Raw genomic sequence first — 16,984 nt, 5'->3', positions numbered from 1 at the left:
TATGTCTTATTCCTGTGTATAGATATGTTTTGCTTACTAAATAAGCATAGAATTGCATAGATATGAATTGCTTGCTAAGTAATCATAAAATTAGAAACTGTCTAGATAATTCTCTGAGTTATTTCCAAATGAAACTTATATAAACATTACAACAGAGATAAGTAAATCTTCAGCATGATTTTAGACCAAGACTATGGTCAGTATATTGCTATTCTTTTCTAGATAAACCGAAACAATATTGAAACAATATGAAGTATCGACAAGAAAAGAATAGAGAAATACTATCTAAACAATTTCCAACCTCAAGTATAGAGATAACTAAACACATAAACGTGTAATGAAGAAGAAAAAACCGTGAACTTAAAAGATGGCAAAGAAAAGAAATAAGCCCTAATACTATCTCATATAACATATAAGTGTAAACCTAAATCAGAAAGGGCAAACCAGGTTAAGTGCTACCAAAAACTGAGTGATTCTTTGGAATAATCGATATCGGTTCTTCTTAACATTCTTAAACACATACATAACGATACTTTTAACTACGCAATAGAATTTATACATTGTATATTTATTTTTTTACAAACAAGTGATAAAAGAAAAATACAATGAATTCAAGAACCCAAGGGAATTCTGGATAGAAGACCAAAAAATCCTTTGTCTTCAAAAACCAACCCTTTGCAAAACGTATAACCCAAAATAGGAATTGGCATTAGGAGTATGAATCCATGTACATGGAGGAAAATGCTAAATAGCAGGAATGCATGGAGAGGTATAGTGGATGACGTTGCCTCCTATAGCAATATAGTAATAAAACGACTGAAGTTAAACAGAATAATAAATTTCTTTAAACAGGAACGTATATAACGATATCAAGCCAAGCAGGAGGCTAGGGTTCGAAATCCCAAATGCTCACTAGAGTCCTTCAAGATAAAATGCCATTACAGGCCGACATAACTCCCCATTTTCAAACGAGACTACTCAAAAGGCCAAAGGCCACAAAAGCCCTTTAAAATTACAGACCCAAGGGATGAGAATGTCAAAACAATTACGAAACAGTCATAATAATCGGCTTGTTTTAGAATAAAACAAAAGGGGTTGAACCCCATACATTCTTTAATCTAAGTAAGGACCCTTTAGGTTCTATATACCCGGAGTCTGCCGCAAACCAGAATCCAAGTGAGGGCTCCATCTGGCCTTCACCATGGCTCTTCAAGACCCTTCGACTCCAATAACAGATAGGGATTAGAAACCTTAAACTTTATAAAAACTGACAAAGCCATAACAATGAAGGTAAACGATTTGAATGGTCTTTACCTGGACTAGGCCAGACCAACGAGACCTTCTGTACTTGATGACAGCCACATGAAGCCCACACCCTGATAAAAGAAGTACTGAAATGTTAAATTGTTGTATAGAAGATGAAGAATAAGCTTAGGGATTATGTATCCAAACTTAGATAAGGAAATACCAATTATGTGTGTAAAGAATTCAAGCCCTGCAGCAAGCATCGGAACCCCAGCTCGCACGAAAGAGAAGATGATCCAGGTGGATATTGGTGGCCACCTGCCAGGTCCACCTAGACCCCCACCATTGTCTTTCTCAGCATTTTCAGTTTCCTTAATTGTAGCACAGTTTACTATTTTTAGCAGTTTTTCGGGTCCTGAACTTCCGGAGCCGTTTTGAGGCCCTAAACGACGTTTTTTTGGAATTCTGGGGCGACTGAGCCCTATGTTGCCTCCCAAAGTGGTAGTACTCGGATAGATCTTTCTAACGAGCTATCGTACGCGTCAAACGGAGATCTTATGCCAAAGTTACGACCCCGGGAAATTGATGTACCAATTTACCCAAACGGGGCCCACAATTTGGCGTTTCATCTTCTAGGGTTAGGTTTCGGTATGTGAAGGGTTTTCCATTGTTTCTCAACAATAAATAGGCCTTCGAGCCTCATTGTAATACAGTTCAGAACAGTTCAGAGGCATGTAGCCATCACATCTCTTCTCAGAGATAAGCTACCATCGCCCTAGCTAGTTTATTGCCATTTCTGTTTGTAAGCATATGTCAGTATTTTCCATTAATGAAATGAAGTATTATTTCCGCTGCATCTTTGTGTATATGGTTATCTCTGTAATTTGTTGCGTTCCTGTTTAAATCTGGATCAGTGGTATCAGAGCGGTCTGCTTTTTCTCTGTTTTTCTTTGCATGTCCCCAACAAGGTCGGGAGATAAGGAGTTAGGGCTTGAACTGGTTGAACCTTTGCAAGACCAGCCTCGCAAATCCCGACGGCCTCCCATGGCGGACGAGAAGAAAGACGAGGGGGCAGGAGATCCCATCAAAATCTTGCTCAAAGAAGCGCTCGAGCGACAACGGAACGCGATGATGGACAGCTTTGCGCAGATCCTTCAGCGGCTACCCAGAAGCGGCGCATCGGCTTCCAGCAGCTCCTCTGGAAACGCCACACCCTTTAAGGTACAAGTTAATTTTGAAATCCCCATATTCGAGGGTCAGATAGACGCCGATGCCGTAGATAAATGGTTAAATTTGCTAGAGGGTTATTTTTCTGTTCATGAATTTTCAAGTCGGGAAAAGATTGTTTTTGCTCTTCTCAAAGCAGCCCCCCACGTCAAGGACTGGTGGGAAACCTACTGCGAGCAGAAGGATGAAAGTACTGGCTCACTATTTTCAGCCGCACCCACCTGGGATTCGTTCCGGGATGCCATCAAGGAGCAGTACTACCCTGTCGGAAGCTATGAGGATGAATACATAAAGTGGACCACGCTGCGGCAGGGAAGGGACCAAGATGTGCCGGAGTTCACCAATCTTTTCCATACCCTTCGCACAAAGTTGGGTATCAAGGATTCGGAGCAACATTTGATACTCAAATACCGTGGCTGCCTGCACAAGTACATCCAGGAAGAAATACAGTTCCTAAACATCCCCTCGCTCGGCGCAGCATACCGGTATGCCGTCAAAGTCGAGCAGAAGTTTAAACAAAAGAAGCGAGACTTTGGATCTACGAATCCAAAGCAGGGGAAAGGTGCCCCTAAACCACAGAACAAAGGACAAAGCCAAGGCGGGACAGCCCAAGACAACCAGCTGAAGCTGCAAGCAAAGAGCAACGCCGCGAAGCCGAGAAAGGACACTGGAAAATGGTGCGAGTTCCATAAGAGCTCCACTCACAACACAAGTGAGTGTCGGGCCAAACAGTCACTGGTGGCTGAGCTAAAGGTTTCAGAATCAGATGCATGTTCCGACTCTGAGTCAGAACCCGATAAGGGGTATGAAAAAGGGAAGCAGATCATTGATGCGGATCCCAGCGCCACTGTTGCTACCGCAAAGATCCAGAAAAATGAACCCGAAGATCCAGAGGAGGAGGAGCGTCTCTTCCACTCCCAGATGTGGGTCAAGGGCTCCCCGATACAGTTCATTGTTGATAGCGGGAGTCAAAAGAACCTCATTTCGGCAGAGGTCGTGAAGCGGTTGGGCTTACCGACCACAACACATCCACAACCATACACCATTGGGTGGCTTTACCAAGGGCGAGATCTTCGCGTGAGCCAGCAGTGTCGCCTTCCATACAACATCAAGCCCTTCACGGATGAGGTATTGTGTGACATTGCTCCCCTTGAAGTTTGTGATGTATTACTAGGACAACCATACTTGTGGAAGCGACATGCTGTGTATGAATCAAGGCCCCGTGCTGTTATTATTACATTGGGAAATAAGTTGTTCAGGATACCAGAGGTACCACCACCTGCCGCCATCTCTTTGATTACTGCAAAACAATGCAGTAAGATCATTTCCAAAACCAGGAAATTTGTTTTCCTGATGATACGCCCTCAAGGGAAGAAGAAGACAGTGGCCGCGGCCTCCAAACGAGGTCCCTCTGCATGGCAGCTACAAATGGACAAGATTGTGGAGGAGTACAAAGACATCTTCACCTCCCCGGCAGGGGTTCCTCTGCACTGTCAAGTCAAGCACTCCATTGATCTGACCCCAGGTGCGCCGCTACCCAATGGACCAATTTATCGGCGCTCCGTTCTGGAGAACAATGAAATCAAGAGGCAGATTCAGGAGCTCCTACAGAAAGGTCACATCCGTCCGAGTTCTTCGCCCTGTGGGAGCCCGATAGTGTTGGTACAGAAGAAGGATGGGACGTGGAGACTCTGTATTGACTATCGGGCGCTGAACAAGATCACTGTCCGTAATAGGTACCCGATCCCGCGGATTGATGACCTCCTAGACCAACTAAAGGGGGCGAAATATTTCAGCAAGATCGATCTGAAGTCAGGATATCACCAGGTACCAATTGAACCCTCAGATGTGTGGAAGACTGCCTTCAAATCCAAGGAGGGCCTCTTCGAATGGTTGGTCATGCCTTTCGGATTGACGAATGCTCCTGCAACCTTTATGAGGCTAATGGATGACATCTTGCGGCCATTCACCAACTCCTTTGTAGTAGTATACTTGGATGACATTCTGATCTTCAGCCAGAGTTGGGAAGAGCACCTCCACCACATCCGACAGGTTCTCCAAACACTGCGGCAACACAAGCTATGTGCCAATTTGGAGAAATGCACTTTTGGCATGACCGAGGTCCAGTATCTGGGATAAATCATTGATGAACAGGGGGTGCATGTCGATCCAGCCAAGATCCAAGTCATTCGGAATTGGCCCTCTCCAACCACTCTAACAGAGCTCCGCAGCTTTCTAGGTCTTGCCAACTTCTACCGCAGGTTTGTGTTGGGATTTTCTCATATTTCTTGGCCCTTGAGTCAAGTCACCAAGGGCGGGGCGAAAGCAAAATTCTTTTGGTCTGAATCTCAACAGAAGGCATTCAGGGAGTTGAAGGATCGCCTCTGCACAGCACCAGTGCTCGCGTTACCAGATTTACAACAACCATTTGAGGTCGAGACAGATGCCTCTGACTATGCTATTGGGGCAGTCCTTACTCAACATGGACATCCAGTGGCATATCACAGTGAAACACTTTCAGACACAGTCCGGAAGTACCCCACTTATGATAAAGAGATGTATTCCATTGTACAGGCCTGCCGACAATGGAAGCATTACATTTTGGGGAAGGAAACGGTCATCCACACAGACCACCGACCTCTGCAATTCATACAGACCCAAGGGAAATTGCAGAATGATCGCCATCAGAAGTGGTCTACATACCTGCAACAGTTTCACTTGAATATCAAGTATAAAAAGGGCAGCACCAATAATGTTGCAGATTGCCTCAGTCGACCACCGATCATGGCGCTAACCACCGTGCTCAACTCTTGCGGGCACGAGACTTCTGATTGGCCACTTCTCTACAAAAGCGACCCAGAATTCGGCCACACATACCAGACACTCTTGGAGGGTCGGCAGGTTGCAGATTTTCACCTCCAGGATGCCCTATTATGCCACCTCGGTCACCTTTGTGTTCCTTCAAGCGAGCGTGCCAAGATGATTTGGGAAGCACACTACAGTCGGGCTGCTGGGCATTTCGGGGTCGAGAAAACAGTGGCAGTACTGCAAAACTATTTCTATTGGCCGAATCTTCGACAGGATGTTGGGAAGTACATCCGATCATGTACTGCCTGTGCCATTGCCAAACCGACCATTAAGAAGCAAGGCCTCTATACCCCGTTGCCTACCCCTAGTCGACCTTGGGAATCCATCTCCATGGATTACATGTCAGGCCTTCCTTCCACTAAGCATGGAAATGACTGTGTTTTTGTGGTCGTCGACAGGTTCTCAAAGATGGCCATTATGATGGCCTGCAAGAAGAATATCACAGCAGAAGCCACTGCTAAACTCTTCTTTGAACGAGTGTGGGTGCACTTTGGGATCCCACAGTCTATCATCTCAGATCGGGACAGTCGGTTTCTCAGCACATTTTGGTCCAGTCTCTGGTCAATGCTGGACACCAAACTCACGAAGTCCACAGCCTTCCATCCTCAAACTGATGGCCAGACAGAGGTTGTCAACAGGATGATTGTGCACATTCTGCGCATGTATAACTCAAAGCATCCACGCACATGGGACGAGAGCCTCCCCTATGTTCAGCACAGCTACAACCGAGCTCTTCACAGCTCCACTGGCCATAGCCCTTTTCAGGTGGGTTTAGGATTCCAGCCACTATGCCCCATTGATGTGGCCATGCCACTTGCAGCTACTCACATGAATTCAGCTCATGTCCAGTCCGAAACAGATAAGGCCACCAGCTTCATTGAGCGCATCCAACATATTCGCCAGCAGGTCCATGACATTCTTGAGAAATCAAATGCCAAGTACAAGCAGCGACATGATCAACACCGGGTGCCACACAAGTTTCAGGTGGGCGACAAAGTCTGGTTGCATTTGCAAAAGGAACGCCTTACTGGAGCCTATCGGAAATTGAGACCACTTCGATATGGTCCTTACACCATTACTAAGGCTATGGGAGACAATGCATTTGAGCTCAGCATTCCCCCATTCCTTGGCCTGCACCCAGTGTTCAATGTGGACCGCCTTCGGCCATACTTTCCACCATTGCTAGACACATCCGACATTGCAGAACAGCTCAAACCCAGCAAATTAAATCCAGATTGCATGGAACAAGCTGCAACTGATCGGATCATGGACACACAGATCAAGAACACTCGCCAACAGCATATCCAACTGTATCGAGTTGTCAAAGCAGGCCAACTCCTTCAGCAGGGCAAGTGGCTCACCAGGGAACAAGTTCAGCAGAGGTTTCCTCATCTCATGGAGGAGCTCAACGCAATGGGGACCATTGCTTCCTAAGGGGGGAGGAATGATCCAGGTGGATATTGGTGGCCACCTGCCAGGTCCACCTGGACCCCCACCATTGTCTTTCTCAGCATTTTCAGTTTCCTTAATTGTAGCACAGTTTACTATTTTTAGCAGTTTTTGTGGTCCTGAACTTCCGGAGCCGTTTTGAGGCCCTAAACGACGTTTTTTTGGAATTCTGGGGCGACCGAGCCCTATGTTGCCTCCCAAAGTGGTAGTACTCGGATAGATCTTTCTAACGAGCTATCGTACGCGTCAAACGAAGATCGTATGCCAAAGTTACGACCCCGGGAAATTGATGTACCAATTTACCCAAACGGGGCCCACAATTTGGCGTTTCATCTTCTAGGGTTAGGTTTCGGTATGTGAAGGGTTTTCCATTGTTTCTCAACAATAAATAGGCCTTCGAGCCTCATTGTAATACAGTTCAGAGGCATGTAGCCATCACATCTCTTCTCAGAGATAAGCTACCATCGCCCTAGCTAGTTTATTGTCATTTCTGTTTGTAAGCATATGTCAGTATTTTCCATTAATGAAATGAAGTATTATTTCCGCTGCATCTTTGTGTATATGGTTATCTCTGTAATTTGTTGCGTTCCTGTTTAAATCTGGATCAGAAGAGGAGGGTAACCTCCACTGAAAATGCGGGTATCACATCTTGCAAGAAAGAAATGAGATGCAGAAAACCCCTATCCGGAGGCTTAGAACCCCAAGTATGCACCTCAACCGTCCGATGCCAGATCTGCACCAAGGCGCTTGATTCTGTAGGCACAAGCAAGGGAGCACTGGCACCTAGTCTAAGTTAACTGTGACCATTAATGTGACATGGATGCACAAGGACCGATAATCGATTGTAGATAGAGATTAAACAATTCACTCAACTGTAATATGCAAAGTAGTATAAGGTTCATTACTCAAATCATATGTGGTAGGACAGATGTTACTTTGTAAAAATCAATAGAGTATTGTAATAACACATGTATTGGCCTGAGAGTGACCTTCTCGGGTTGTAATCCAAAACTAATGGTCTTTTTCAAAAGTTGTTTTAATATTAATATTCACACTGTAATTTATATAAAGTGAAAATAACGAGTTTCATTTGTTACGTTGTCATTGTCAAGATTAACCATATAATATTATGGTATATGGTAAATGTAAAAAAAATTATGCACTTTTACTAGTTAGTAGATGTGTGACATATGCATTTTTACTAGTTAGTAGATGTGTGACACATAATTATTTACCAAAATTAATTAAATTTCTTAAACTCTTTGTTGTGTTACGGAATAGTTAGTGTTGTACTTCTACTTTGACTTCATTGCTTACCCTTGTAAACAAAATCACAAACCTGAAATAGTTGACTGGGCAAACGTGGCATTTGTGAGTGCGTGGTTAGGATTATTATTTCCAACCAATAACACCTTACCTCGGTGTGACAACGTTAGTACACCCTTCCCTCTTAACCCAATTGTCCTCCTTTATATATTTTTCTCCCCTTCAATATAAATGTAATGTAAATCTCAGCGTGGATTTCCTTAATGTAGTCACGCAATGGAAACTAAAGCCATAGATTCTTGAACATCCACAACTGTGCTATATCAATTTCATACAACAAATACACAGATTTATTCAAATCAATTACAAAGAACTGATGAACAGTAGGGAAAAAGCACAAGATTGTTTTGTATGCACACACAGAACACCCGTGAATCCTCTTTCCACGGATATGGCTTGTTATTATCTATCAAAAGATTACGAAGAAAGCTCATTCAATCCTCAGGAATAGGATCATTTACAACAAACTCTATCATTAGATTAATTACGTAACAAAACTAGCTACTCAAAAATTTCAGTTAAAATATAATTGTAACATATTCCTAGTACTGAGGAACCAACCACTCCCTATAATGTACCTAGTACTAAGGAACCAACCCCTCTATATAATTTATTGACCTCTCGATCAATTTGAAATAACTTATGCCCCTGCATCAGTTACTCTGAACCTCCACACAACAAAGTTGAATAGATTTACTAAATCACGTTAAGTACGTTTGACTCCTCAGTAAAGTAGACATTGTGTGAAATCATAAAATATTAATAGTTTAATCCTAATCTTACATTAATACATTTAGCATATCAACCTTTCAAGAGATTTGTGCAATTATCAAGTTTCAATTTAAGAGATTAATATTGTTTCCTATTTAAAAATTAAATTTGTTTTTGATTTTATATCACAAAAGCATGGAGTGGTATAAGGAATTTCAAAATGGCTAGATTTAGATATTTTAAAACCTTAATATTTGGTCATGCTCAATTTTTATCTGAACAATAGAAATTTAAGGCATGGAAAAATGGAAGAATAGATGCTTAGAAATACATGTTATTGTCTGGAATCCTACAATGATCTTAGCTGCCTCAAAAACAAGCATGCAATCCATCACAAATTTTCTTGGGAATTATGATAATTCCAAAAATAATAAACAATAATTAAATCATAATAAGAGACATGGTGTTGCAATGGGACTGTTAAGTAAAACAATCTGAAGCAGGAATTGTGAGGCCTGCCACATTCAACAACCATTCACCTGCAACTCTTTAATCTTTAACAACTTTTCATTGTCTAGTATCTTATTTGATATGGATATGGAAATATTTTATTAATAATTAAGAGTGAGAGTAAAAAATTTTAATTAAGTTTTTGTATTGAGTTGTAATATCAACAACTATTAAAGCAATTATAGTTAAAGTAAAATTACATCAACAAATAAAGTAAGCATAGTTAAAATAAATTTACAACAACCAATCAGAAAAAGCTCAAATAGACTGACAAATAAACTTATACTACATTTTATAATAATTTAAAGTAAAACAAATTGTTTTTGACATTTTATAATACTTTTAAATAAAACTAATAATTTTTATTTCTTAATATATATATATATATATATATATATATATATATATATATATATATATATATATATATATATATGACAAGAAGCAACTAAATATTTTATTTTAACTCAATGATTAGAAATTGTAAAATAATTCTCTCCACTCTCAATAATAGAAAATCAACCCACAAATGATCTTGGGTTTGAAAATCGAACAGGCAAGGAGTCGTTGGAAAAAACTTGGTGGCTCTGTAATCTGAACTAGGGTTTGAGTTAGGGTTTGGCGTTGGTAACCATGGCGGGAAGGGAGTTATGCTCCCTCCTGCAGTCAAATAGCCATGAACAGAAGCAAGGGAACTGGTCTACATCACTTCAAGAAACCACCGAAGGTAATAACTGAGGATTTTAACACAGGAAATATCAAACCTCACGGACAGAAAGAATGTCATGAGGAAGATAGCAAGGATAAGAGGAAAGAAGGTAGCAGTTATAAAGTTGCACCTATGAGTACGACAGGCGTCTACAAACCCAAGTTGACCATTATTCTACAGGTCGTTTTAAGTGACTCAGCGCTACAGATGCACAGAGAACACATGGCATTACACGCAGTTATATGAAAATTTATGGGAATTTGGTTGACAAAGAAGGCCTTACACGCATGGATAAGGAACCATTGGAAACCAAAGGGGGAAATAAACCTTCACGTTGGATCCAAGGGCTTCTTTATGGTGGTGTTCACGAGCTTAGAAGATAAAGATAGAGTGTTCGAGGGAGGACTGTATTTTTACGTTGTTGCAGGTCTTTACATGCGACCATGGGTGATGAATTTTGTCCCAGAATGAGAAATGCTCACTTCAGTACGGGTATGACTAAGACTATACTCCCTTCCTTTAGATTATTGGCTGTCAAAATCTCTAAAGGATATTGGCAATAAACTAGGGCATTTTATAAAAATATCAGATGTGACTCTAAGAGGTAAATACACTTCTTTCACCTGGAATTGTGTGGAAATGGACTTATCTGGGGCACTTCCAGACAAGATCATTTTAGAAGTATATGATGAAGAATGGGTGTAGGTGGTGGACTATGAAGATGTCCCATTCAGGTGTCGTAAGTCCCACGAACACGGGCACCTATACAAAGATTTCCCTTCAAACAAGCTGGAGAACAACAAAAAAACTACCACAAGAAAAGATCCTAAGGGTTTCACTAAGGTGGGGGGCAAAGGGAAAGGAGGAAAGTGGTACCAAAAGAAAATCAACAATGACTGGCAACCGAGCCACAATAGATTCAAAATCTTAGAAGATGAAGTTGGAAACAACGGGGAAAACCAAGAATTAGCGACTAATACCAATGAGAAGAATAGCGATGCTAGCATGGAGGATATACTAGAGAACAACCAAAAAAAGGATTATCTACCGAACATTATGGAGCTTAGTAGGGACTATGAGATGACCCCAAGTGAGGTGGGAACGAAGGACCATGAACTGGAGGAGCTTCTTGAGAGGGAGAACTTAGATCTAGAAAAGTTTCTGGAGTAGGGTATTGCAAAAGGGGTTGACTCCCTACCAAAGGAGGAGTTTGACAGGGTTCAACAACTATTCCTTTGGAGATCCCAATTGAAGGGCTTTAGAGTCAAAAGAAACCATAATAGCCAGGAGAATAGAGGGATGAAAACAATGGAGGAAACACATGTGCACTCTTCGAAGAATCCGGGTAGGAAAAGAGGAAGAAAAAGATAGAATGAGCTGCTGACCAAATGTGGAAAAGTCATGATTAACTTAGAACACATATTTCATTAAATTTGGAAGTATTCTATTACAAGGCCTCCTACAACATTCATTTTTTTTGTATTTCCATATTAACTTGATTCAACATTAAAATAATTTGTAAGTAATTTCTAACCAATTAAAGATCATGAATAGGTCAAACATGGGGTTGTTATGTATAATAGTATCAATACACAACAGGAGTGCGAAATCAAACTCTTAGAAGAAATTGATTTAAGTTAAATCATATTAGTATGTCAAACATCCAATAAAGATATTATAGTTATGGATAACATGCTAGATTTATCGACGTTTAAATTTTATGTCTTGCAAATCTAACCCCCTTTCCCCCAACCTACAAGGGATTTGTTCATTGAATGATGGTGATGTGAGGATCTTATTGTAAATGACAAGGATAGGTGTCCCTTGCATTGCATTGAAACTAGTCTATTAAAACCTTAGTAAAATGTTCTTGTTCTCAATTTCCTATGTCCCCTTTGTGCCTTTATGAAGAACTAATGAGGGGGTCATCATTCATCTTCATAGAATGCAGGAATCTACTATAAAGGTTATACATTGTTGATCTACATATTTCAAGAAGGTTAGGCACCATTGGTCTATCTCCACTCAAATCCAAGTACATCAAATGAGAGTTCTTAAATGGGTATTCAAGTCATTCCATTATGATGGACAGTGTCACAAAATGAAGTAAACAAGAAACTTTAGTGGTGAATTCTTGTAAGTAGTGGAGGGGGTTTTCAAATATTAGCATAATTGATGGTCGTGTGGATATTGATCTCTCCTTGTAAACATTGTCAAAGCCAATAATAGTCTCGATGTAAATTTAGTGTCAACCAATAGTATGGAAAACCATGATTGACTATTACTTTTACTAAGAAGAGAAAATGATAAGCATTTTTAATGGGGAAGAAATAAATGTGAAACGTAACTCATGTATTTTAGTTGAAATTTATATAATTCCACGTGTTCTTTAATTATTAAATACTTAATCTAAATACTTCTAAATTATCATTAAGATATTGATTTTGAAGATTAAATGTGTATTAAAAGGCATTCATCTATGACATTGGATTTTTCATGTAGCTTGAATAAACAACTTAAAGCTAATTATCAATTAATCTTAAATAGTTTTGTATAAGATATATCTTTACTTGCATTAGTAGATTTATTTCAAAAATAAATTACATTTTTAAACTTGTATGAATACATATAACTAAATAAAATTCAATAAATAACTTCCGAGTCTTGTTGGATTCTATGAGATTATTTTAAGTACAAATAGTTTATTTAAGATTTGAAATTTACAAAATGTTAATATTGATGGTGAAAGCATGTCATATGGTGTAAAAAGTTTAAAGGCATCCATTTATGGCCCATCTCTTGAATGAGCTTAAATAGTCTACTTAATCCTCATGGTGAATTCATTAATCCATGTTATATTAGAAAATTCATTTTATTTACATGTTTTTTTATTATAGAAATAACAATTTCACATTTGTACATTCATATTAAACCACATGATAGTTAAATAAAAAATAATTAATGCTTTCTTGACTTATTGACTTATATGACATGATTACATATAAGAATAATTGATTTAATAATGCATAGTTAGTCAAACTTTCAATTCAAAATAGAATAAACTAGTTAGAACTCATAAATAATTGGTTTTAAATTACTAATTTTCTGAAAATATATATATTTTACTTACATTGAGATCTTTATTCCAAAAATAAATTCCATTTATACATATATACATTCTGAATATAATTTAATACATACTTGTCTTGTTGGTTTCTATGAGATTATTTCAATTACAAATAATTTATTTAAGAATTGAAATTTACCAAATGTTAATAAAGGTGGGAAAATCAAATGCCATATGTTGCATAAAGTTTAAATACATTTATTTATGACCCGTACCTTGAAATAACTTTAACAATCTACTTAACATTCATTACCAATTAATTATTCCATGTGTTGTTAGGAAAAACATTTCATATTACATGGATTTTTATTTAAAAAAAAAAAGTGTCACATTTACACACTTAGATTAAACCTCATGATATGAAAATAAAAGTCAATAAATGGCTTTATATAGACCACTTAAAACTCATTATCACGTTTATGAACTTCTATCAATGCATATAGCCAAATAGAATTCTTCAAGTCATATTGGATTCTATGAAATTATTTAAACCATAAAGAAACTATTTATGAATTGAAAATGACAAAATGTTAATATGGATTGAAAAATCAATGTCTTATGGTGCAAAAAGTTTAAATACAACCATTTTTTACCCATCTATTTAATGAGTCTAGATGGTCCACTTAACACATTGTTAATTAATTATTCCATGTTTTATTAAGAAGACAATTTTGTTTTTCATAGAGTTTTGTATCAAAACAATACAATATGAGATTAATACAGTCTTAATAGATTACGTGATAGACAAATAAAAGTCAATAAATGGATTTCTTATTAAATTAAATGAGATGAGATGCTTGCATATACAAATAGTTGATTCAAGAATATATGAAAAAAAAATATGGGTTAAAAATTGAATGCCCTACAATTTAACGAGTAGTATTCACTTATGAGTCATAACCTGTTAGCCTAAATAGTCCACTTAATACTTATTATCAAGAAATTAAAAGACTTATTTTTCGGAAAAATGCATCATAGTATATGGCTATTATAATCAAATTTATACACTCATATTAATGGACATAACTAAGTACAAGTCAATAATATAATTATAGCTCAAGTGATATAATTTCAGTTTATTTTAAAGACAAATTTACAAAAAAAAATGACTTTAAATAATGAAATTAGATGCCTTATAGTTCAAAATTTTCAATGACATAATCAATCCATGATAATATCTAATCAAACCCTGATAATCCACTTATCAATCATTATCCTCATATATATGTTTTTTTAAGAAATGCAAAATTATTTACAATATATTTTTATCTAAAGAATTACATATCACATTTATGCACTCATATTAGTGCATTTTATATGTAAACAATGAATAACTAACTTTGTGCCTTATTGATTTTCAATATGATATGATTGCAGTTACAACCATTAATTGATTTAAGCATATAAATTTATGAAAACTATCAATCAGATATCTTATGCTTCAAAAAGGTCAAATCATTTACCTATGGCACATTTCTCATTAACCTTAATAGCGAATAATGCATTGTGAATAGTGAATAATGCACATAACATTTATCAAGTAAATTGTTATAATTTCTTTAGTAAGAATAGCACCTTTGTTTGCAAGGAGTTCTATTTCAGAGCTTTTATTTCACATTTATATATGATTATTGATACATATAATTAAACATAAGTCATTAAAAATAACATGCTTAGATGGTTCATATAAGATAATTTGAATGGCAAACAATTCATTTAAGAACATGCGCGCGCACACACACATCTTAGAAAAAAATCAATACAATAGTCATTGCAAAAACATTTGTAAATAATAAGAAATAAACATATTAATATAATTGGCATTTTCCATCTATTTCAAAAAATATAAAATCATACAAATTGATTCAACAAAAAATATGTCCAAAATGTATTGAAAATTTGGAATGTACTTTTCAACAAATTTATAAAAGAAATTATATCCATGAACTACAATGAAGTACATGTTCTATTGAACATTTGAATGTACTCATGTTTTTGTTTGATACGATGAAGTGTCTTAGGAAAGGGGAATAAAACTTGCATAAACCACGTATCTTGCTCTTTTCTTGTATACGATTTTATCAAGATGTGGTTTGATCGATATCCCATGAATTGAGAAGTATGGTTTTCTGTATCTATTAGCAATACATTTGATGCTTCATAATTATCTCCATATTGGGACCACACATCAACGTTTTCTCATAAAATTGTCTTGTTCTCCCTGCTTCCAATTTTGTTTGCAAATGACAATGAGATCTGCCCCATGCAAGTTTAAAGTCCTCTATATCAATATTTGATTTTTCAAGTACTTTTCAGATGTACTTGTCAGTGACATTTAATGTCCATATTGTGACATCATAATTTCTTAAGCAATATTTTAATACTTTTGAATGAAAAGGCCTTAAAAAATAGGACCTATCACCAAACTGCCAGTCTGGTTCTCTTTGAATATGAAAATCTTGTTCATCTTTGGTGTATGATTGGAAGAATACTCCTTCCATTTCAAATATCAACAACATCTTTTGACAGGTAGTAATTCCCATTTGCATTTGCACTGCAACCACATGTATGATATTAACATATCTCCACTTCAACACTTCATTGCTTAAGGACATAAAAACCTATCATTTTAAAAATGATGTTAATATTTATTATGAACAGTTTCCATTTGTATGAAAAAGGTAATTTTACAATGAGTTCAAAGTATCACAAAATACAAATACAATTGCCCCATTAGAATGAACAAACAAAGAATATGTTTACTTTATACATACAACCTAATACCTTTATTTAATTTGTATGGAACAAAAGTATTATAAGAATGCATTGACCCACCATTTAAATCATTGATTTCAAGACTTATAATGATTTATATAATTGCAATTGAAAAATATAATTATAATGGTCTAGCGCAACAAAACAAACTAATTTTTTATTAATTTTCACATACAATATAACACAATTTTTAAATTTCAAACCTAATTAATTATATGTTAATTTATAGAGTCTCTATCTTAGTTTTTTTTTGTGCTTCTTTTAGTGCAAATTGTATGTTTATTGTTGGTGTTACATACAACTTAATATAATTTTTCAACTTATATGGAATAAAAAGGGTTATAAGAATGCAATGGGTCATCCTTCGAATTACTAATTTCTAAGAGGTATAACAATAACTTAAACCACATTTAAAGCAAATAATTGTAATGATCTAATTAAAACAAATAGAACAATTACCTATTAATTTTACATGCAATGTAATCCATTGTAAAAGAAAAAATATAGCATGGGAAATTTTGATATGAAAATATTAAATGACCATTCATCTCACCAAATAAAGAAAATAAAAATATTTTATTTTTAGTAATGACAAACCAAATCAACAATTCTTTTATTAGTGTTGTGAAATAAAAGTAATGAATCATGATGTCATACATATAACAACATGATATAGACATATGTAATCTTAAGGTACTTCTAAATATAATTGAACATTCTTCAAAATAGCTCACACATCCGTAGCCTTGTTGAGTTTATGCAATACCCTCCATAGCTCATTGATCAACCAATTATCCCCTTGATTTGCTCCAATGAATGGAGGGGCAAGAATCGCATTTTATTTTGGGTTCTCTTTCACTCTCTCAATTAAACAGTCAACTATAATAGTATTGGTTGCATCATATTGGGTATGCATTTCCCACACTTTTTTCAATGATTTAGTGTGTATAACTTTCGTTGAGTTGTCAATGACCTTATGTCCCTTTTGTGGCTTACAGTCTGAAGCAGTCCACTTAAACAAAAATTTATCTTGTAAT

At 36.9% G+C, this 16,984-nt stretch overlaps 1 long non-coding RNA gene across 1 annotated transcript; it reads right to left on the bottom strand.

Annotated features, from left to right (window-relative positions):
• Positions 1 to 882: 882 nt before the first annotated feature.
• On the bottom strand, positions 883 to 1,540 carry LOC149184309 (uncharacterized). The gene is made up of 3 exons (XR_016257775.1): positions 1,469 to 1,540; positions 1,315 to 1,376; positions 883 to 1,217 (listed from the first exon to the last, which is right to left on the bottom strand). It is a non-coding gene; the product is annotated as an uncharacterized LOC149184309 (long non-coding RNA).
• Between the last annotated feature and the right edge of the window lie 15,444 nt (positions 1,541 to 16,984).

This window comes from Pinus tabuliformis, chromosome 3_2 (assembly GCF_031772625.1).
Source record: "Pinus tabuliformis cultivar Carrire ecotype Pingquan chromosome 3_2, CPIR1, whole genome shotgun sequence".
NCBI lineage: Eukaryota > Viridiplantae > Streptophyta > Pinopsida > Pinales > Pinaceae > Pinus > Pinus tabuliformis.
Note: the sequence above shows the minus strand (reverse complement) of the source record. Positions and strands in the feature narration are given on the sequence as shown.